Source organism: Biomphalaria glabrata, chromosome 8, assembly GCF_947242115.1.
Source record: "Biomphalaria glabrata chromosome 8, xgBioGlab47.1, whole genome shotgun sequence".
NCBI lineage: Eukaryota > Metazoa > Mollusca > Gastropoda > Planorbidae > Biomphalaria > Biomphalaria glabrata.
In genome coordinates, this window is record NC_074718.1 from 3,379,788 (window position 1) to 3,405,052 (window position 25,265).

The 25,265-nt window shown below is 38.7% G+C and overlaps 1 protein-coding gene across 4 annotated transcripts in view; it reads left to right on the forward strand.

Moving 5' to 3' along the window:
- The first annotated feature begins 453 nt into the window (after window positions 1–453).
- Window positions 454–25,265, forward strand: part of LOC106078210 (enterin neuropeptides-like) — a 228,692-nt gene continuing 203,880 nt past the window's right edge. The window contains exons 1-2 of one of the 4 annotated variants that reach the window (XM_056038179.1): window positions 454–591; window positions 1,212–1,378. The gene's annotated coding sequence lies outside the window, so the exon portion shown is untranslated. Of the gene's footprint in view, window positions 687–1,134; window positions 1,379–25,265 lie in introns of all 4 variants that reach the window. The other 3 variants (XM_056038182.1, XM_056038178.1, XM_056038183.1) reach the window with 3 other exon arrangements.

The window sequence follows — 25,265 nt, forward strand, 5'->3', positions numbered from 1 at the left end:
GGAGTCGCGGCAGAGTGGGGGATTGTAAAAAGGGGTCGCCGAGTATAAAAGGTTGAGAACCGCTGGTCTAGATACATTTATTCATTTTTTACTTTGAAAAATTATAACGGTCAAACTAGAGTTTTCCCCATGTGGCTAGCGAGCTAGTAATTCTTTTCTCAGCGATATACATCAAAAGTTAAATTTCTAGGAAAATAGTTAGAGCCATTTTTGAGATCAGCGGTCCAGGTTCCTGGAACCAGGGTTTTGCTGTTTCCATGAAGACCTAAGGCAAAGTTTTAGAATTTAAAAAAATCTATTTAAAATCATCGGGACTATTTTAAAATGTTGTAAGGCTGGGTTTGTTTTTTGTTTTTTCACGTTCGAAGCGTTAATTCCCTAGTTGTCACAATTTCCTGGCTCGCGCCATGACGCGACCATAAGCAGTGCCTGCTTCCCGACATCTTCGCCGCACGCGCCTGCCTCGTTCTCGTCAGGCACCGCGACATCGTGACAGAGCTTCCCGCCCACCGGACTATTTTGTTTTGTTTCCCATTCCACTTTTTTAAAAAGTTTCCGTCTCCTACCAATAGAAACAGTGGGATATATAAGGTTGTCGTCTGCTCACCAACCGGTCTAAACAAAATAGGCAACTTCTTATAGACTGTGTAACGTAGCGGACAATTTAGGAACACATTTTTGTTTTAGTATGTTTTATAAATTAGTTCAATAATCGGAGCAGAGCTAAATATTACTTTTAAAATAATTTTTTTTAAAAAAAGAAGATAAAATGAAAATCAAAACAGAAGCCAAAGTAAGAAATAACGAAAGAAAATAAAGTCAAATATAAATTTAGAATAAGTTTAAAAACACAACTAATAATTAAAAGGGACACAAACAAAAATGAATAGCGAAGGAAATTTATTAAACTATAAGATATTGGTATTTTACTATTAGTCTATTTAGTACCTACAAATCAGACTTTTAGCAGTTATAATCAAACTAGATACCGCGTAGTAATCTTCTTTTTTGAAGTTACATATATATTTTATAAGATAAGATAAGATAGGGACATAGATAATATAACTTGTTGGTTGATTTTCGTTAAATATATATATATAACGACTGTTTATATTTAATTTATAATTTATATAGACATGTTATAAGCAGGCGTTCCACGAAGGCTTACATATAAAGCAGACATTATAAAGTCTTGCCTACTTTCTTTGCAGAGATCTCACAAAATTAGGTTTTTATGGACATTTCTAGTTATTGTGTAACGTGGACAATTTTATCAACCGAAGACAAACATCTTTCTCAAGGAGGAAAAAAAAAAACAACACGACATTTTCTTCAAGACGACAAAACTTTCTTCTCAAGCGGCTGTATACACCAGAAGGTAAGAGCCTTTTTGTTTTAGACCCTTACGAGAACCGGATCAACATTTCAAGGGGAGATAATTATAAAAAATCCCCTATTTTCGACTAAATAAGAAGGCCTACGTTGGAAGCATTTTTTGTTTTTGTTTTTTTTAAGAGTTGGCAACAAACTTTTTTTTTTTTGAGTCGCTTACGCGTTATAAGTTGTCTTCTGTGTATAGTGTCTTCTGTGTCTTCTGTATTTTTTGTATTCAACTTCTAGATGTGTGTAAAACGTCACAAATCATGACTTCAGGTGTTTTTTTTTTTAACATTATTTAATAATATAATAATATATCCATAAAAAGTCGAACAAAAATGCGAATGTATGCGAAATATTTCATAGGCGGAAATCTATTTTTCTCCGATTTCTCCTCTCGCTACTTGTTAAGCTAGGAACGCCACACTTAATAACTATAAACAACGCCAACACTATAACGCCAGATTCATCTGTTTATTTATTTACACACTCTCACACAGTACGAGGTTACACACAACACTGTGATATGAACTTTCTTACCAAGGGGAATAACTCTACTTGTTAATAACAAACACATACACATAAACACAATGTCAACACTACTTTCGTTTCAGTGGCTACGTTTATAAATTGAAATTCTCCCAAACCTCTAAGAGGGAAGTCTCTATTGACTCCATTCCTATTTATAAGAGACAATGGCACCCCCAAGTCGCCATGTTACCACACAAATCCCCAAGCTACCAGACAAGTCACAATGTTACCACACAAATCCCCAAGCTACCACACAAGTCACAATGTTACCACAAAAATCCCCAAGCTACCAGACAAGTCACAATGTTACCACACAAATCCCCAAGCTACCACACAAGTCACAATGTTACCACACAAATCCCCAAGATGCTACACAAGTCGCTGTTACCACACAAACCCCCAATATACCACACAAGTCGCCATCTTACCACACAAATCCCCAAGCTACCACACAAATCCCCAAGCTACCACACAAATCCCCAAGATACCACACAAGTCGCTGTTACCACACAAATCCCCAAGCTACCACACAAATCCCCAAGCTACCACACAAATCCCCAAGCTACCACACAAATCCCCAAGATACCACACAAGTCGCCATGTTACCACACAAATCCCCAAGCTACCACAATAGTCGCCATGTTACCACACAAATATAAGATACCACACAAGTCGCTGTTACCACACAAATCCCCAAGATACCACACAAGTCGCTGTTACCACACAAATCCCCAAGCTACCACACAAATCCCCAAGATACCACACAAGTCGCTGTTACCACACAAATCCCCAAGATACCACACAAGTCGCCATGTTACCACACAAATCCCCAAGCTACTACACAAGTCGCCATGTTACCACACAAATATAAGATACCACACAAGTCGCTGTTACCACACAAATCCCCAAGATACCACACAAGTCGCTGTTACCACACAAATCCCCAAGATACCACACAAATCCCCAAGCTACCACACAAATCCCCAAGATACCACACAAGTCGCTGTTACCACACAAATCCCCAAGATACCACACAAGTCGCCATGTTACCACACAAATCCCCAAGATACCACACAAGTCGCCATGTTACCACACAAATCCCCAAGATACCACACAAGTCGCCATGTTACCACACAAATCCCCAAGCTACCACACAAGTCACAATGTTACCACACAAATCCCCAAGATGCTACACAAGTCGCTGTTACCACGCAATGCCCCAAGATACCACACATGTCGCCGTTACCACACAAATCCCCAAGATACCACACAAGTCTCTGTTACCACACAAATCCCCAAGATACCACACAAGTCGCCATGTTACCACACAAATCCCCAAGATACCACACAAGTCGCCATGTTACCACACAAATCCCCAAGATACCACACAAGTCGCCATGTTACCACACAAATCCCCAAGCTACCACACAAGTCACAATGTTACCACACAAATCCCCAAGACGCTACACAAGTCGCTGTTACCACGCAATGCCCCAAGATACCACACATGTCGCTGTTACCACACAAATCCCCAAGATACCACACAAGTCGCCATGTTACCACACAAATCCCCAAGCTACCACACAAATCCCCAAGATACCTCACAAGTCGCCATGTTACCACACAAATCCCCAAGATACCACACAAGTCGCCATGTTACCACACAAATCCCCAAGCTACCACACAAGTCGCCATGTTACCACACAAATATAAGATACCACACAAGTCGCTGTTACCAGATAAATCCCCAAGATACCACACAAGTCGCCATCTTACCACACAAATCCCCTAGCTACCACATAAATCCCCAAGCTACCACACAAGTCGCTGTTACCACACAAATCCCCAAGCTACCACACAAATCCCCAAGCTACCACACAAATCCCCAAGCTACCACACAAATCCCCAAGATACCACACAAGTCGCTGTTACCACACAAATCCCCAAGATACCACACAAGTCGCCATGTTACCACACAAATCCCCAAGATACCACACAAGTCGCCATGTTACCACACAAATCCCCAAGATACCACACAAGTCGCCATGTTACCACACAAATCCCCAAGCTACCACACAAGTCACAATGTTGACACACAAATCCCCAAGATACCAGACAAGTCGCTGTTACCACACAAATCCCCAAGCTACCACACAAGTCACAATGTTACCACACAAATCCCCAAGCTACCACACAAGTCACAATGTTACCACACAAATCCCCAAGATACAAGACAAGTCACAATGTTACCACACAAATCCCCAAGCTACCACACAAGTCCCAATGTTATCACACAAATCCCCAAGTTACCACACAAGTCACAATGTTACCACACAAATCCCCAAGATGCTACACAAGTCGCTGTTACCACGCAATGCCCCAAGATACCACACAAGTCGCCATGTTACCAAACAAATCCCCAAGCTACCACACAAGTCGCCATGTTACCACACAAAACCCCAAGCTACCACACAAGTCACAATGTTACCACACAAATCCCCAAGATACCACACAAGTCGCCATGTTACCACACAAATATAAGATACCACACAAGTCGCTGTTACCACACAAATCCCCAAGATACCACACAAGTCGCCATGTTACCACACAAATCCCCAAGCTACCACACAAGTCGCCATGTTACCACACAAATATAAGATACCACACAAGTCGCTGTTACCACACAAATCCCTAAGATACCACACATGTCGCTGTTACCACAGAAATCCCCAAGATACCACACAAGTCGCCATGTTACCACACAAATCCCCAAGCTACCACACAAGTCGCCATGTTACCACACAAATATAAGATACCACACAAGTCGCTGTTACCACACAAATCCCTAAGATACCACACATGTCGCTGTTACCACAGAAATCCCCAAGATACCACACAAGTCGCTGCTACCACACAAATCCCCAAGATACCACGCATGTTGCTGTTACCACACAAATCCCCAAGATACCACGCATGTTGCTGTTACCACACAAATCCCCAAGCTACCACACAATTCGCTGTTATCACACAAATCCCCAAGCTACCACACAAGTCGCTGTTACCACACAAATCACTTGCGCTATTGACTTTCCTGACGTGTAATCGAGACGTCGAGAGTTCCTAGATAGTCGTCACAAGAGTTAACGTCCACCTGGGTGACGTGTAAACACAATTAGCTCAAAACGTCCAGTCCCAGGTGCTGCTAAAGGCTGTTTCATTAACTTATTTAGCTCTTAGCGTATTTTTCATTCTTATCCCAGCTACAATTCATGGCAACTATTTTAATAGTTGTGTGTACTAGACTGTAACTAGACTGTAACTAGACTGTAACTAGACTTAATTAGTACCCTTCTAAATGCTAGAGTAAATTAAGTGCATGAGATAATTTAATAAATACATGTAGGTCACAGCTGGGGCTGCCGCGGGAAATACTTCATTCCTCATTAATCTTCGGACTCGAAGACAAGCCAGCTTTGATTGGAATTCATTACTATTTAGACATTTAAGTCCTAACTTTATGCCATCTCTTTAAGGCTGGACTATGTGTTAGGCCTCTTCTGCTCAGACTAATGGTATAACTTCTGGTCACATATCCATGTACTATACTTCTGACATTACGGAATGTATTGCGTCATTGTTTTGTGTTGTTGTTTTGTGAAAAGTACTTGCCAGGATATGACGTAATCAACTGATAGCTTTAAGTGTATATTATTGCTAAAGATAAAATGAAGTGTTTGTGAAGAAAACAGAGAGCAACCACGAAGGCCGCGGACACTCAAAGAGAACCCTTGCCGGAGACTGGCGGAATACACACACACACACACACAAAATAAGAGATTCACAGCGACAACAGCTTTGTCTGCATCGGATTTGGCTAAACATGTAGGTCGCAGCTGGGTTTGCGTAGTCATGTGAAATGCTGCACTCATTCTTAATCTTTGTTATCGAAGATATTGCCTTTTCGTTTCGGTCTAAATTAGAGCACATCTCTGAAAACTAAAAAGAAAAAGACAATAGTGAGTTGCAGTGAGACTAACTCTTTAAAACCTATTTTAAAAAAAAACAACTATACTGATGTAAACTAATTACACACGGGGAAATGTAAGCTACTAAGACACTGGGGGAAATGTAAGCTACTAAGACACTGGGGGAAATGTAAGCTACTAAGACACTGGGGGAAATGTAAGCTACTAAGACACTGGGGGAAATGTAAGCTACTAAGTCACTGGGGGAAATGTAAGCTACTAAGACACTGGGGGAAAATGTAAGCTACTAAGACACTGGGGAAAATGTAAGCTACTAAGACACTGGGGGAAATGTAAGGTACTAAGACACTGGGGGAAAATGTAAGCTACTAAGACACTGGGGGAAATGTAAGCTACTAAGACACTGGGGGAAATGTAAGCTACTAACACACTGGGGGAAATGTAAGCTATAAATACACTGAGGGGAAATGTAAGCTATAAATACACTGAAGGGAAATGTAAGCTATAAATACACTGGGGGAAATGTAATCTACTAAGACACTGGGGGAAATGTAAGCTACTAAGACACTGGGGGAAATGTAAGCTACTAAGACACTGGGGGAAATGTAAGCTACTAAGACACTGGGGGAAATGTAAGCTACCAAGACACTGGGGGAAATGTAAGCTATAAATATACTGAGGGAAATGTAAGCTATAAATACACTGGGGGAAATGTAAGCTATAAATACACTGAGGGAAATGTAAGCTACTTACACAAGTGTCGATCGAGGGCCGCTAAACAGCTAAGAAAAGTCCAACTGGAGAGAATCTCTTTGTCTTCTCTCCAAATGTGAGAAGACGCTTCGACGGGTCAGAATTTACCCGCTGGCCGTGGTTTGAACATTCACAATTCAAGATGATTTGATTCCGATGTTTTAAATTGGTTATATAGCTAAATAACTGGGGAAAAAAACACCACTATATTTGTGTGTATCCAATCAAATGACATCGATAAAAAAACTAGTTTCAGACAAAAACATAAAAACACACACACACACACAAATGTACACACATACACACACACACATGACAAACAGAGATGGAAGCAAAAAAACTGTAATTATCTCGACTCGATTACATTATGTGTGATATTAAAAAGGGGGTTTCCGCAACAGCTGCCTCGGGGCGGAGTGGATAATTGCATTGTATCTCATTTAGAAAATTATATAGATCTAAAGTTAAGTCAATCAATTCATAAACAGAGGCAAAAGGGGAACAGATAACTAACTGCGCTAATATTGAATGTCTCATTTATACAGTTCGTTGTTCTCGATTCTCTTAATATGCATGGAATGAGAGACTAAACGGCACGATTTTTTAAGGTATTATTAATAAAATGTGATGGTAATTATGTGCCTTTTTTATAGCCAAATGTAGCCGAGTTCCTAAGTTAAAAAGCGGAATTCCGTTTTGACAACTTTTGTGGATAAATGTTAGTATTAACTATTTGAATGAGTATTCGTTTGCAGCGGAAGTTGCGCAGTCGCCATTAGGAGTGCTTCGAATTGTGATCATTTACTGTTTACTTGGTAACCTCGTTTTGAAATCCAGCACGACGATCAGCTGATATGGAGTCTGTGAGTGTGTGTTGTGTTGTGTGTGTTGTGTGTGTGCGCGTATGTAAGTATATGTGTGTGTGTGTTTGTGTTTCCAATGGGGTGATGAAGAAAGGGAGCATCACAGAAACCATAGATTCAAATGAGAAAATATTAAGGCATGTAGACATGTAGTCGTAACTGGCAAGTCTATCTTATCTTATCTTATCTTATCTTATCTTATATAATACAGACGTTACTTCAAAAAAAAAAAGATGATTACGTCCTACGCGTCATGCATTTAGTCATGCATATTAACCAATTACTTAAATTCTGCCAAGTCACTGGTTTTCTTGGCTAGCTCAGGCAACCCATTCCATGCTCTAATAACACTAGGGAAGAAGGAGCTTTTGTACAAATTTGTCCTAGCATATGGGATGAGGAATGTACTTTTATCTTTGTGTCTTTCAGAGTATTTTATTAAATTTTGTTTTTGTATTTGAAGATTATGGTTCAGTGTTTTATGTATAATTGCTACTTTAATTTTGAGTCTTCTATCCTGAAGGCTTTCTAAATTTAGTGATTTTACTAAAGGTGTTACTCTAGTCAAATGTGAATATTCGTTTGTTATGAATCTCACTGCTCTATTTTGTGTCTGTTCCAGTTTCTTAATGTTTTCTTGAGTTGAGGGGTCCCAAACGGAGGATGCAAATTCTACTATTAAATAACATTTTAGTTTTAGTCTATTGGCGTATACGGTTTATAGAAAGTATTGATAAGCGAAATGTTAAAATTTTAATATATAACAGAAAGCAGAAAGTAAGGCGTATGTATGTATGTATGTATTGTATGTATGTATTGTATGTATGTATGTATGTATGTATGTATGTATGTATGTATGTATGTATGTATGTATGTATGTATGTATGTTTGTATGCATGTATGTATGCATGCATGTATGTTTGTACGTATGCCCCGAATAAAAATCAAAACCGTTGGACCAATCTTAATAAAACTTGGTATAAATGTTCCTCAGATCATGGCGGAGACCTTAGGGTATGTTTAATGTCCCCTCCCCCCCCCCCCCCTCGACCGGAAAACCCTAAATATAAAAGAAAATACCTAAATCTATTTCTATTAAAGAGCGAAACATTTTTTAAGAAATCGGGTAAACCCGTTTTCAGAGTATTTATATTTGATCAAATGAATATGTGGGCTAAAGGGTAAAACCTATTTTTCTACTTTTTGTTTGGTAGCAAAATTTTAAAAAATGCGAAAGGAGAATTTGTCAATCCACTATATCAGTAATACCCCAACTACGGCGCAGGCCGCGGGTATGTATTTGGCTTGTAAAATGTATAATAACTTTGATGATCTTTCAACACTATGAAATCAAATTTTCAGGATTTTTCTTGTAGCACAAAGTAGTTTTAACAAAGCTTTTATCAACTCAGTCTGTCTGACTGTCTGTCTGGTAAAAAGTTGGTGCACGTTATTTTTCCTACCTGAAGTTTTGCACAATTGTTTCTTTTACCTGACAAAAGAAAAATCAATGTAAAAAAAAAATTTAGTTAACTAACTGTTGGTAATTAATTATTTCATTTGGTATCGAACAAGGGAAAGAAGTTGCGCTTTACAGATGTGGTTGTATTAGTCCTATCATACTTCGCTTTAAAGTTTGAAAATAACAATACATAATTATAAGCCTTGTATATTTATAAGCACTTCTCTAGTTCAGTGGTTACTATATTGAATTGAGAAGACAAGAGCCTCGAGTCTGAATCTAGATCGTTCAGCATTTTTATTTATTTCTTTTTTATAAATGCATTTAAAAAGCGATCACAGTAATATTCATCTAGACACTCCCTTGTTTCTAACCGTGTTTCTATACCCCCCCCCCCGCCCACCTCTTTCCCAACTGATCCAGACAAGCGATAGGATAATACCGCATTGGGAAACCTCGGCCTAAAAGCATGAAATTGCGCTAAACAAAAACAAGTGGAAAAATATTTCTAATCTAGTCTAGATCTATTACAAATTTAATTACATGACTAATTGATAAAACTAAACGTAATGTAAGTATGTAAAGTTCTCCCTTTCAGACCTTGCGATGATGTTAATATGATCGGACTCAGTTCCCCACGGTAAACGAGGGGGAACGACCGACCGCCTTTACTTTTCCCCAACTCATGTCAGGTACCCATTAGAGCTGGGTGGACCAAAGATCCCCCCCCCCCAAAAAAAAAAAAAAAAAAAAAAAAAATCCTGTCTTCACCAGGATTTGAACCACCGCGCCTCTTAAGATTAGCATAAACTTTGTTGTTGTTTTTTTTTTAAAAGTATTTTAAAATATATCTTCATGTTGCAGTTTAGTTGACCACAGAGATATCTCGATATGTCGTCCTTGACCTTGTTTACTTTGTCTATTTTTAAATTGTCCTCAGTCGTTCCCCTTTCTTTTCCATACGTCAATCTTAAGGTTCCATTATGTCGCTGCTACATTTATTCATATTGCTTCAACTTCTTTGTCTTGCTGCAAGTGCCAAAAGGACATCTTCAAAAATCAAAAGTGCTGACAAGGATTAGGCTACTAAGATTAACTTTTGATGTGATCATCTCCAGTACACTCGTGTAACTCAGAGATATATAGCTTATCTATTCACAATTATCTTAGTCAATCCACAATCAAACATAATACATAATACATAACTCCACTAATCCACAGTTCACCTATCAACGTAGACCTACAGTCTATATGTATCCATTTGTTTATACAAACCTCGGAGGGGCGCCTATCCATTGGAAGGGAGGAAGCATGCACCATGATGGTTTTTTACTTTCTTTGCAATTAACTCCAGCGCCCTCTGGCGGTCTAAGACCTCCCCACACTTCAACGCCTTCTCCCGCCTCCTGATTAACTCTCGTCCTCTCCATTAGGATATTCCTCCGCGACAAATTTCAAATGCCCCTAGTAATTGCTCACTCTTCCCATCGTGCCCTGCTTCGCTCCGTCACTTCCGTCTGCCAGGCCCGTCACCATGACGACAGTGATGCCGGCAGAGAGCGTTTTAATAGAACTTTGTGCACGTAGCCTGGCACTTTAGTTACAGACACTTTGAAAGACAGAGTTAAACTCTTTTTGACTTCGTCTGCTAGAAATTTGTTTCACTTTCTGAACAAACATCTACAGTCGGGTCAAGGCCAAATCGGGCCCGCAATCATTCTGATCTTAATAAACGCTTGGTTCAATAAACCGGATTCGACTACATAATAGAGTGTCCTTCGGTACAGAAGTTGTTTTTTTTTATTTATTTATTTATATTTTTTAAACATTTTTTTTACATTCCATTTTTTCTAACAAAAACCTCCCGTAAGGCAATGGGGTGGCTTCGAGCAGGGTTTTAAACCATGACCATCGGGTCGACACACCACAGCGCTTACCACAAGACCAGGTAACTATGCTTTCGGGTTCGATCCGAAATAGTGGTTAGTCTAATTAACCGGATCGGGCTTTATTTCACGTTTTTACAAAGCTTACAACAACTCACTGGTTGTCTGTCTTGCAAAGCATTTGTACACGTTATTTCTCGCACACTCAATCTCGAATAAAAGTTGAAAATGTGCACATTTAGTTAATTACATATTTTGTTTGGCATCGAACTTTATTTATTTAATTGATTTTTTTTCCCTACTTTTGACTTTCTAAGGGTGTATATCTTTTGCAATCTTGGACCACGGCAACATGCACCCTCCTAGGCCACTGATGTGGAAATATATATTGGTTAACTAAATATGCATATTAAATATTAGTCTAACTTTATTTGTTTCCTCACAGATATGACGTCATGTTTTTAGCATTAATATTTTTAATGCAATTATATTGAAGCTTGTAGAGGGTATGGGTCGCAAAAAAAATTAATTTCTGTTCAGGGCCTTCACTTACTAAAATACGGCCCTGATTCACGCATCAGTTTGACATTTTCATGAACGAAATTCACACATAAGTTTGACATTTTCATGAACGAAATTCACACATAAGTTTGACATTTTTATGAACCGACATTCCCAAAGACACCTGACATTATTACCAAAACATTCTATATTCGAAAAGATAATTAAAATATCCTGCGACATCCACACAGACATTGGATAAGATATCCATCTTGTTTTTTTTTATGCATTTAATCAAAAGTTCTTTCAAAACGTAAGCTACAATATTACGTATATAAGAACATTTAATTAGTGTGATCTACATGCCTTGTCACTTATCTCCAATACATAACAAATGTTGGTTTATGTTACGGTGCAGACTAAATGAGAATCTAAATCTTTGTAAGAAAATATTCTCTGAAACATTTCATTTCATTTTTCTGATCAGACATTTCATATTACACCAGACATTTTTAGCTCACATGTTGGTTTTTTGTTTTGTTTTGTTTTTGTATGCGTCATGGATTTGAATGTGGCACGAAATAAGCGTCAACTTTAGGATAAAAACAAGAAATACAACAAAAAAAACAACAACAATTTTTTTAAAATCACAAAGCTTATAGAAAGTGTTACTGTATCAATTAGTTTGGATCAGTCATGTAATTATATGTGTAATAGATCTAGATCAGGGGTTCTCAACCTGTGGGTCGCGACCCGATTGACGATTTGCCAGGGGTCGCCTAAGACCATCGAAAAAATCAGATTGTTATTGTCTACTCTTCTATTGCTGTGTGTGTGTAAGGGGGAGGGGTCGCGGCAAAGTGAGGAATTGTTAAAGGGGTCGCCGAGCTTAAAAGGTTGAGAACCGCTGATCTAGACCAAGAACAATAAATCTGTGCGATTAGAAATAGTTTTACCAATTCTTTTTGAATAGCGATATTTCATGCTTTTAGCTTTCTTAATACTCTAAGATCCGATCACTTGTCTGGACCTGTTTAAAAATTGGGGATCGGGGGGATGAAAGAAATGGATATCTGGTCGAACTTCTACTGTAATTGGTTTTTGAAAGCATTTTACAAAACGAAAAAGAAAGTGGAAAGACCTGAATTCCAGCTTATTTTAGTCAAGTACAATTTATTTCCTTTGCTCGGGGTTAATTTTTGCTATTGATTCTTGTCTTGTCAGGTAACAGAACTAATTGTGCAAAATTTCAGCTTGATTCGAGTTTCGGTGTCGGAGAAATAGCGTGTACAAATTTTGTACCAGGCAGACAGATGGCGTAAGTAGATATAAGCTTTGTAAAAACACAATCTTTAAACACAAAAAAAAACACAAGCTAAACTAACGACATCATCTTTACATTGTAATGCTTCCAACTATCGAGATGCTATCCAACGCCTATTCTGAACCTGGCTCTCTGCAGAGATCTACTTACCATTAGAATTCAAACTCGTATAATCAGTCATTAAACTTTAAAGCCGGGTGAAAATATGCCCGCCAATGAATCACATTACTGACTAGTTGATGGAGGAATCTGTACAACTTCAATTTCTGCTAATTGACATCGTGGCGCCATAAACGGAACTTGACCAACTGATCTTTCGGTAACCATGGAAACGCAAAAAGGGAGCTATTAATACGCCTTGAAAAAAAAAAAAAAAAAAAAAGGAAAAGTTTTAACAAACAAACAAAAAAAATGTTTTCAAAATGGAATGTCCGAAGTAATATTGATCTGGTATCATTGGGACACACTGCAAGACATAGCCCATAGCCCAATGGTATTAGTAGAGTTAAAAGTAAACTTCCCCTTTCAGACCTTGCGATATTTAACGCTGATGATGTTAAAGTCATCTGTTTCTTTGGCCAACGGTTAACGAGCAGGGTGTCATGTGGCCAGCACAACGACCAACCGCCTTTACTTTCTCCAAAACAGTCAAGTACCCATTAGAGTTGGATGGACTCAGGGGCGCCCTTAAAATTCCGAAATTCAAAATACCAGTTATAACCAGGACCCCAGGTCACGAAGCCAAGCGCTTGACCACTCTGTCAAATTTCACTTTTTTTTTCTTTGGCCAGACTTAATACAGAAAGTGAGAATTAAAAATATTAAAAGGTAACGACAACTCTTTTATACGAGTTACTTCCCTTTAGGTAAATATGGAGTTAGAACTTCTGGGTCATTGTGTCCTTATGTTTGCGGATGTGTTTGAGAGAGAGAGAGAGAGAGAGAGAGAGAGAGAGAGAGAGAGAGTGAAACAATGGTGAATGTCAGGGTTGTGTTAAAGCCTTAGCTCGTTTTGCCCGGGCCCCTGACATTCAACAGGCACCTTCGTGCTTACAATAAACACTGGCCCACTGCCGATAACAAACTCCAATGTAAATCTTGATAATCCCAGAACTAACTCCCTGTAGAGACATAAGAAAAGAGAAATTGAAAGTTCTAGTCCCAAAACGCTTAGGCAGCGAAACACCTGCGAAAGATGTGTCGTGAAGCACAACTGGTGATATCATTGCTTAGAGAGAGTAAATACTTACATAACAATACATTCATACTGTTTTCATAAATTAGTTTTATACGGACCTGTTATAAAACTTATTTTCTTTTCTTAAAATTGAACTAATTTTAAATATTTTAATGGTACAAAGAATCTCGGTTTAAAAAAAAAAAATTCTCATCCTAATCAGGGGTACACGAAGAATCTCAAAGACACCTTACACCAGCATAACAACAAAACAACTCCATAATTTAGCAAGGCAACAAAGAAGGTGCACCTAATAAACATTATTGCTAGAATGCCATAACCTACGCACCGACATTCCCCTTCTCTCCCCCCCAAACTGGTTCTTACAAAGTATGGACCAGTTTCCGAATCTCAAACTGAAAGAAAAGTAATATAGACATTAAGGCAACTACAAGTCAAGGACATTTCGCTACAAGAGACATTCATTGAAATAGACAACACTCCTCCAAATAGAACAACTTTGAAGACAAATTACCAATGACACTTTATACCAGCATAACAACAAAACAACTCCATAATTTAGCAAGGCAAGGCAACAGAGAAGGTGCGTTCAAAACTTGTGCACATTGGTGCTAGAATGCCATAACCTACGCACCGACAATGATTGCGTGTGTTTGACCATGCGGTTTACGAGCAGATCAATAAGGTTACATATTTCTGCAGCCAAAAGTCAACGATGCAATGGTGTGGCCGCTACAACGATCTACCACATATGTAGCAAATTTTAACCCCCCAGACGTCCAGTCTTGTTCTCTGTCCGGCAGGCCTTGATCTAAAGTTGGAAGATGTCTGGCTTTTACTTTTTTATTTGTTATGTCGATGTCACGACCAGATGTTCATATAGTCAAAGCTTTTCACTAGCAAGCTATTGGCTCAGAGTTCTTCAAGATCTGTGATTGGCTGCCTGGTCGTGCCGTTTGCGCGCTGGACTGTCGTTCGGATTTATCGACGGTCGAGGGTTCAAACCCTGCCCGCTCCCATCCCCCGTCGTCCTGCGGGAGGTTTGGACTAGGAAGCAAACTATCTTCAACTCTTAAGGGACATCCGAAACATTGTAAAACATTTTTATTTAACATTCCCGAGCATAATGGTAACATTGAGTTGATCCACGGGTAGCGGTCGAATGAAACGTAGTCAAATGAGATGTAGTTGATTCAAACGTAGACGAATGAGATGTAGTTGATTCAAACGTAGACGAATGAGATGTAGTTGATTCAAACGTAGACACATGAGATGTAGTTGATTCAAACGTAGACACATGAGATGTAGTTGATTGAAACGTAGACACATGAGATGTAGTTGATTCAAACGTAGACACATGAGATGTAGTTGATTCAAACGTAGACGAATGAGATGTAGTTGATTGAAACGTAGACACGTGAGATGTAGTTGATTCAAACGTAGACGAATGAGATGTAGTTGATTGAAACGTAGACACATGAGATGTAGTTGATTCAAACGTAGACGAATGAGATGTAGTTGATTGAAACGTAGACACGTGAGATGTAGTTGATTCAAACGTAGACACATGAGATGTAGTTGATTCAAACGTAGACACATGAGATGTAGTTGATTCAAACGTAGACACATGAGATGTAGTTGATTCAAACGTAGACGAATGAGATGTAGTTGATTCAAACGTAGACGAATGAGATGTATTTGATTCAAACGTAGACACATGAGATGTAGTTGATTCAAACGTAGACACATGAGATGTAGTTGATTCAAACGTAGACGAATGAGATGTAGTTGATTCAAACGTAGACGAATGAGATGTAGTTGATTGAAACGTAGACACATGAGATGTAGTTGATTGAAACGTAGACACATGAGATGTAGTTGATTGAAACGTAGACACATGAGATGTAGTTGATTCAAACGTAGACACATGAGATGTAGTTGATTGAAACGTAGACAAATGTGACGTAGTTGATTGAAACGTAGACAAATGTGAAGTAGACAAATCAGACGTAGTCGAACGAGATGTAGTTTCTCAGGCACGGAGTATATTTGCGCTAATAAACTTTCTCTGTGACTATTAAAAAAAGCCAGTATACCTGCCAATTCGATTTTCATTTTATAAGGTTGTCCTCCTTTATTCGGCTTTGTCCTACTTTTGTCCTCCTCTGAGCATTTAGGTGTCTGGTAACCCTAAGCATATCTTTTTTTTTTATCACAGTTTTTAGCATGGACAAGGAATTACCTTTTTTTTTTTTTTGTATTCCATTCAGGTTTTTTGTTTCGGTACTTTTCCCATTGTTTCTGTTTTTAAGGATTCACGCAGTGCTTTTGTAACATGATCACTTCACGTGATCCTAAAAATAGGACACCCTGCTAGAGACAAGCTAAAAAAATTATCAGAAACGGACAATGGTTCTACATCAAACATTTAATGGCGTCGCATAACCATGGCAACGCTTTGTCAAGCTTTGCGTAGGAGTATACGGCAGCTATAGCACCCAGGTGAAGAATGAACCATTAAAACCCAAATAAAGCTACATGAATTGGCTGCCAATGTAGCCAGAGTCTCAGCCAAATTCTTTGTGAAAGTCAGTGTGGTGATTATGTTTGTGTATAGTATTGTAAACAGCAGTTGATAGAACCTTGGTTGCAAGACTTAAGGAATTCTACGTTTATTTATTATTATTTACTATTTTTTTCATCGGTCCATTGGTTGGGACAGAGTGACAGCGCTTGGAGTTTTGTTATTGTTGTCAGGGGCCTGAGTTATGGAACCTAGTCGTATAGTATAAGTAATATAGAAGTCAGTTTTCAGAATTATGTATATATTTACTAGTTAACATTTGATGAGTTGTCTACAACTACAGTTCCCTGGCCTGATTACTTTTATTAAAGTTATATTTTGTTGTTAATTCATCTATGGCGTCTCTTTGAGTTATTGAAAGAAGTGTGTTATGTGTCAAGTGTAATCCCAGTAAGGAGCTCACAACAATCACTTAAAGTTGTGTTAAATATTGTTTTGGAATTACTTTTGTGTAGCGCCTATTTCGGTGTATGCCATGCTCGGGGCGCTCTGGTCTAATCACTTTTTTTTTAGATATATGAAGGGAGAAGTGTTGGGCATTCAGTCGTTGGCTGACGCTGTCATTTAATAGGTTCTAATGATTCACTACCGCTGTTGGCATAACCGCCCTAGTTGTAATGATTGAACATTTATTTAACTCTTTCTCTCCGTAATTGTGTTCCACATGCCGACGCAGACGTCTATTTTGCACATGTGTGTTTATTAAAATTAACCTAGCTTCTGTACTGTATCTAGTATTTGCCATTAAGTATATAAAAGAATTTAAACAAAACTTAATGTAACTTTTACTAAGTTAAAATAAAGTTTTTTAATTTTAATGTAAATGTATGTAAGATCACAAGTGTCAAGGCCTACTTCCACTAATATATGTATGTGTCATGCTAAATGTACCCAAGTCCTGGATAATACCATAATGACACGTACAATGACAAAATAAGATTCAGAATGCCACTTTACCGACATATAACATGTTTAATTACATTATTTTCACTATAATACAGAAAAGTAGTTAGAGTCTACACTTAGACTATATATATCCAAAAAGTCCAACTGTCCTGGACTAGGAACAAAAACACACTGCCTTATCATGAGTTACATTGTTCAACAAAACATCTCACCAAACAAAAACAACCCAAAACAATAACGGTTTTGAAATCAACCACCTGAATTGCCCCCCTTCTCCTCTACAGTAAACAGGAGACCCAGGCTGACCAGAACTCAGTCCTGACAACAAGTAAACTATCTACTGAAACAATTAATACACAAAAAGACAACTCTAAAGAAACAAATTCTCGTGTTTCTGTCACTCGTCTCTCGCTGGTCTCCCCTTTTCAACTTTTATTCCATCATTTATAACCACAACTACGACTGACTTCCATTGAGTTAAAAGAATGTGAGATTTTCAATTACAGACCTGTTCACATTATCGCCTTCAACGTCACTACCTGTGGGCAGTTTAGACCAATAGCCTTTTGCCATATTGTACAAACCAGTGGCGTGGCAACGAGCTATTGGTCTAAACTCTAAACTGTCCACAGGTTGTCACGTTGATGGTCAGTGTGCAAGGCCCTCTATAACTAGTGGTATCGATTGAAGCCACCATATATTGTGGCCCATCTCAGAAACACTAACGCGCGCACACACAGACGTCCTTAAAAAAAAAAACGAAGTCTTCACCAGGATTCAAACCCGGGCCTCCTGTTCGGAATCCAAGCACTAACCACTCAACCTCCATAGTGGTATACTGATACAACTAAATATAGTTGAGATTGTAATGCTTATAAGTATACGCCTCTGACTGCTCTATTCGCAACCATTGATTATTAAATATTTCAAATTCTATCTCCATCAAGAGGACTTACTTACTTAGACTTAGGTCCTCCCGCGCCGTTCGGCGCATTGGGCGGCAAGCTGTCTCCATAATGATCTGTCACTGGCGATGTCTGAAGCCTCCTCCCACCTGGTGTCCACTGTTCTGAGGTCCTCCATGAAGGTGTGTCGCCAGGTAATACGAGGACGTCCCTGTTTGCGCTTCCCTCGTTTTGGCTTCCATGTTATCGCAACTCATGGTGTGCGTAATTCATTTTGACGTAGAACATGTCCCGCAAACCTCATGCGACGCTCAGTCACAACCTCACTAAGTGTTCGACTTCCAGTTCGGCATAGGATTTCCTTGTTTGAGATCCGGTCTGTGTAACTGACTCCCAAAATCCGTCTCAGCCATCTCTGTTGAGCCACATTTAGTCTTTTCTCAATTTTGAGAGATGACTTCCACGTCTCACATGCATATGTAGCAGTTGGAATGACGATTGTGTTGAGAAGGACCATTATATGAATTTTTGTGCACTATAATTTATAATATTTAATAACAATAATACAATTTATTATTAATTCGTCTAACAATTGTGCATTATGTAATAGACACTAAATCAACATGAGCTTCGATAAACACAATGATTTTATTAGCCTCTATTTATGTTCTTTACTCCAGCCACTTGTTCTCTAAACTCACTTCCTTTTACACACAGTCCCTGACACACTGCTGCTCACTCAACCATGTACACTCAAGGTCCACTGGTCATTTCATACTGCACTACCAGCCACTCAAAACACACACACTTACTATCACACATTACATAAAAGAATATATTAAAAATATGACATTGGATTCGATTCCAAAGATTAGGGATCATGTGGACTGTTTCACTACTTCACACCACAGATTACAACCTGCACATTTTGTACAATACAGTATAAGTGACCAAACTTTCAAGTCAATGCTTCAACTCAACAGAATAATCGAAATCGAGTTTGTCCTCTATGCACTATAGTGTCGATACTATCAGTGCCCTCTATGTAATACTGTACGCTAATCGATTACATGAATTCCCTATGTAAGCTATTGTAAAAACGTCGATTACCCAAATGCCGTTATGCCATACGGAATATTCTATAATTGCCCTAAATTTAATATTGTACAATATTCGATTACTTGAAATCGAATTATAATTTACAAACTACAGTAAACTGGTGGACTCCATAATAATTGTTGCCTATAAACTACTGTATACTGTCTATATATGCACCCTAATACTATACAATAATCGATTCCTTGAATTCTCCATATAAGGTACTAATACTAAATACTGGTCGATACCATGCATTTTGTCTTTACACCAAAGTCTAGAAGTCGATTCCATGGTTGCCTTTCCATTGCCTGGTCATCAATCTGTCATCGTCCATTCTAAAATGTCGTGGTCAGTGTCCAGGTCAATACGCATTAGTAGGGGACAGTCCAATAGCGTGCACGGGCCAGTAGATCTGTCAGCGGCCAGGTGTACTCACGCACAGAGCCAGGGAGACATTATCTGCTCTCTGGTGTGTGTGTGTGAGGACATGTGTGTATGAGACGGAGAGAGCGTGCTTGTGTGTATGTGGCGAAACAAGTTGACCTATTGAACTCTGACGGTACTATTTTCAAGTAGGAGTTGAGAACCAGTCTAAGATGTGTCGTTAGGCACAACTGATGATATCACCGCTTAGAGAGAGAGAGAGTAAATACTTACATAACAATATATTCATAATGTTTTCATAAATTAGTTTTGTACGGACCTGTTATAAAACGTATTTTCTTTTTTTTAAATTGAACTAATTTTATATTGTTTTTAGTACAATTACGAATCGCTGTATAACATAAAAGTCAATCTGCATTGATGCTTTTATGAAAAGTTGATTTTTGTTAGTGACAATACATACACGTTTGTAAGCATTTGAATAATTAAAGATTTTCTAGTTTTGGTTTGCACCCGTACAGTAGACCTTAAATCATTAGTGTTTTCCGAAGCATTTGACAAATGATTTGGTTTTCAAGTTTTGTTTGTTCACTAAGCCTATATATGAGCTTGGTATATAAACATATTTTCTTTATGCAGTGGATTAACTACCATATCTCAAAAGGAGATTACATGTTAGACTACAAATGTTGGAAGACTTTTCAGTTTGGTGAAGATGTAACTTATATTTACAGTCTGGTGCATGTAACGCCCAAACAGGAAGGATCAGGCAATTTTGGCACGGTTTCGCACGGGACACTGTCCGTTAGGAGCCTACTTCACTGGGAAAACCACGATCCCAGATGCCGACACTGTCTCACGGAAGACAAGACAGTAGAAGACATCCTCAACGACTGCAGGGTGCTCAGAAACATATTCGAAGATACGACTCGTCTTGGAACAGATAGAACCGGCGCATGCGGGGGGGGGGGGTCCCGCCCTGTAAAAGACAAGCGAACCCTACAGAACACTGCCAGATACCTGGACAGCGCCATAAGGGATCAGTCCCAGCACGGAGCCCCAGTGCGTGGAGGCTTACAAATGGCGATTCAAATGGCAAAGGAGAAGCAGAAGTGTTTGTTACAAAGATGTTTCTCACAACACAAAGATGTTTCTCACAACACAAAGATGTTTCTCACAACACAAAGATGTTTCTCACAACACAAAGATGTTTCTCACAACACAAAGATGTTTCTCACAACACAAAGATGTTTCTCACAACACAAAGATGTTTCTCACAACCAGATGTTTCTCACAACACAAAGATGTTTCTCACAACACAAAGATGTTTCTCACAACACAAAGATGTTTCTCACAACACAAAGATGTTTCTCACAACACAAAGATGTTTCTCACAACACAAAGATGTTTCTCACAACACAAAGATGTTTCTCACAACACAAAGATGTTTCTCACAACACAAAGATGTTTCTCACAACACAAAGATGTTTCTCACAACACAAAGATGTTTCTCACAACACAAAGATGTTTCTCACAACACAAAGATGTTTCTCACAACACAAAGATGTTTCTCACAACACAAAGATGTTTCTCACAACACAAAGATGTTTCTCACAACACAAAGATGTGCTTTAACTTCCTTACTCATCCTACCAGAAACATCATCAGTAAACGAACATGCTGAGATTACCAGAAACATCATCAGTAAACGAACATGCTGATATTACCAGAAACATCATCAGTAAACGAACATGCTGATATTACCAGAAACATCATCAGTAAACGAACATGCTGATATTACCAGAAACATCATCAGTAAACGAACAAGCTGAGATTACCAGTAGCATCATCAGCAAACGAACATGCTGATATTACCAGAAACATCATCAGTAAACGAACAAGCTGAGATTACCAGTAACATCATCAGCAAACGAACATGCTGATATTACCAGAAACATCATCAGTAAACGAACATGCTGATATTACCAGAAACATCATCAGTAAACGAACATGCTGATATTACCAAAAACATCATCAGTAAACGAACATGCTGATATTACTAGAAACATCACCAGTAAACGAACATGCTGATATTACAAGAAACATCATCAGTAAACGAACATGCTGATATTACCAGAAACATCATCAGCAAACGAACATGCTGATATTACCAGAAACATCATCAGCAAACGAACATGCTGAGATTACCAGAAACATCATCAGTAAACGAACATGCTGATATTACCAGAAACATCATCAGCAAACGAACATGCTGATATTACCAGAAACATCATCAGTAAACGAACATGCTGAGTTTACCAGAAACATCATCAGTAAACGAACATGCTGATATTACAAGAAACATCATCAGCAAACGAACATTCTGATATTACAAGAAACATCATCAGCAAACGAACACTCTGATATTACAAGAAACATCATCAGCAAACGAAAATTCTGAGATTACTCCCTTAGAGCCCGTGAAAGAAAGCGGGCAGTGAGTTTTAAGATCGCCCGTACAAGGACAGACCCATTGCCACACATGTACCACTACTCTGTCTCAAAAACCATTGTCCCGATCGCCCTTCACTGTGATCCTATCACTTATCTGGACCAAGGGACATCTGGGTGGATTTTACCGTCATTGGCTTTGAAAAGCATTTAAAAAAATAAATAAATAAAGGGAACGACCTGAAAGCGAACTCGTGGCTCACGCCTCGTCGGGCCAAGCGTGCTAACCAGGGGCGGACTGGCTATATGGGGCATTCGGGCAAATGCCCGGGGTTCCGGTACCCAAATGGGCTGGTAGGGCACCTAAAGGGCCTCATGGATTGAGGTCTTATAATATTATCTTATAAGAGTGACTTTTTTTCGTGTTCAAATAATCTTTTACAGTGTACTACTACTACTTTAACTAACACATTTTTTGTTTTTCGAAATAATGTCATAGCCTACACCCGTAGACAAGAATCGCGGTGGCTGAGTGGTAAAGCGCTTGACTTTCGAATCCTAGTGTGACTGTGGTTTTTAATTTCGGGATCCATCTAGCTCTAATGGGTACCTGACATTGATTGGGGTGGGGGGGGGGAAGGGAAGACAGTTGGTCGTTTTCGGCATAATGATAGGGCCTACTCCACAGTCCATAAGATCGCAATTGTAATTGAGTATTGAAGAACCAACTAGCGAGCCAAGACAAAGACAAGCATATAAAGGAACCCCTGACACATACTTGTAGGTTTCATCCGTATATCTTATATTATGAATATATACAATGTAAGGGCCGGATAGTAAAGAAATGCCCGGGCCGATTTAGACACCCTGTCCACCCCTGGTGCTAACCACTCTTCCAGTCAGGTATTTATGACTAGAGAAGATTGTACCGTTTTGTTTGTTTCAGCTTAGAGCGGCTTATACCACTACTTCAGTCAAGTACGATTTTTTTCCCTTTGTTCTAGATACCAAACAAAATAATTAATTACCAATTGTTAATTAACTAATTAGTTGTTTTTATTTATTTATTTATTTTTGTGTTGTCAGATAAAGAAATAAATGTGCAAAATTGTAGCTTGATCTGAGATTGGGTGTCGGTACGTGTACAAACATTTGGACAGACAGACACACAGACAGACGCACAGAGTGAGTTGATATAAGCTTTGTTTAAGAAGTTTGAAAAATAAAACAACACAAAATCTACGCTCCAATTTGGCCTTATAACTACCGTGTTTTCTATTGGTATAGATTTCAAGCACTATCAGCAGACGAGGTCTGGATAATGCGTCCCCATTCAATCAGATATGATGAAGACGCTATCTTCACTACGCTATCGTCTCAGATAGTCCGTACTCAACTATGACGTCATGGCTGACCCTTGACCCCTCTATTAGGAAAACTTAACTCCCACCCCAAAAATACCTTGGGGGTATTAGTCTCCCTTGACTGAGAAGCGTTGCGCCAGACATCTGACCATCGGCTAGTTTAAGAAAGGTCTTCCAATCTGTCTTGGATCAAAGCTTTACCAGCCGTAAACTCACACGCATATAGCGCACGTACATATACACTGTAACTCGTAACACACACACACACACTCATACACACACATACACACAAGATCATTCACACAGGACTAATAATGCATTTTAAATCCTCCAAAGTCATTTAAATCTAGGGATGAAATACACAGCCCGCACACATACACACACACATCTACACACAAATACAGAACTCTTCCATAGCTAAGTACAAACACACACATACTAATGTAGAAATCATGGTACAATTTTAGTACATGGTATTTCTCACACACTCCCATTCTCAGATCAAGTTGAAACTTTACCAAAGTATTTACTGTACGTAAGAAAGTATGAATCGATAAGAGAAAAAATTAACCAATTAGGTTATTATTTATTGATAATTAATTATTGAGTTTGGTATCGAATAAGGGAAATAAATGCTACTTATTGAGAAATGTGGCTTTATAGAAGGAGTTATTCCGCTTATTACGTTTTGTACAAGTGTTTTCGCCCACTTTTCATAAATATATACAGTTGAAGATAATACATGAATCAATACACAATTAATTCATCAATTAGTGGTAACTTTTATATCGAAAAAAAAGGGAGGCTACCTGCCCAGTTGAGATATATGGCAGTGATATTGAGGTTCTTTTCAATAGATAAACTTTGTTTATTTATTTATTTTTTTCATAATGTTTTTGTAAAGTAAAGTCTATCACATACTCCGTTAGTTCGGATTTACTCCCATTGTTTGTGGACCTGTGAGGGAGTAGGCTTCCGTGCTGCCTCTAGGCGTTTGAATCGGGATTTGAACTCAGTCCAAGTGGTTTATGTGACTCAGAAACTCGTTTACATGCATTTAAAAAGTATCAAAGAAAAAAATTGAACTACTGTCATAGTCTGTCATCTCTCTCTTTCTCTCTCTCTTTCTTTCTCTTTCTCTCTCTATCTGTCTGTCTCTCTTTCTCTCTCTGTATCTCTTTCTATCTCTCTGTATCTCTTTCTATCCCTCTGTATCTCTTTGTATCCTTTTGTATCTCTCTGTTTATCTTTCTATCACTATTTCGCTCTATATCCCTTTCTATCTGTCTGTCTCTCTATGTCTATCTTTTTGTCTCTCTCACTTTCTATCTTTCTATCTCTCTGTCTCTCTCTCTCTGTCTCTCTCTCTCTTTGTCTCTTTCTCTCTCTTTCTCTGTCGTTCTATCTCTCTTTTTATCTCTCCGTCTCTCTCTATCTCTCTGTCTGAGTCAATGTTTCTCCATAATCCACCATAAACAACAAATTCCTATCCTCTTTCTTTTTATGTGTTTTCCAACACCCAAACTCTCCAGCTTCCCAGAAACACCCTGGAACGGAACACACGCTCAGATTAATGTCCGCATCATTGAAAATCCCAAATTTTCTGTGTCCAATGTCCGCTCGTCCTCAGTATCAATATTATTGATGTAAGATTTCTCCTTGATAAATTATTAACATGCCAAAGCACACCGC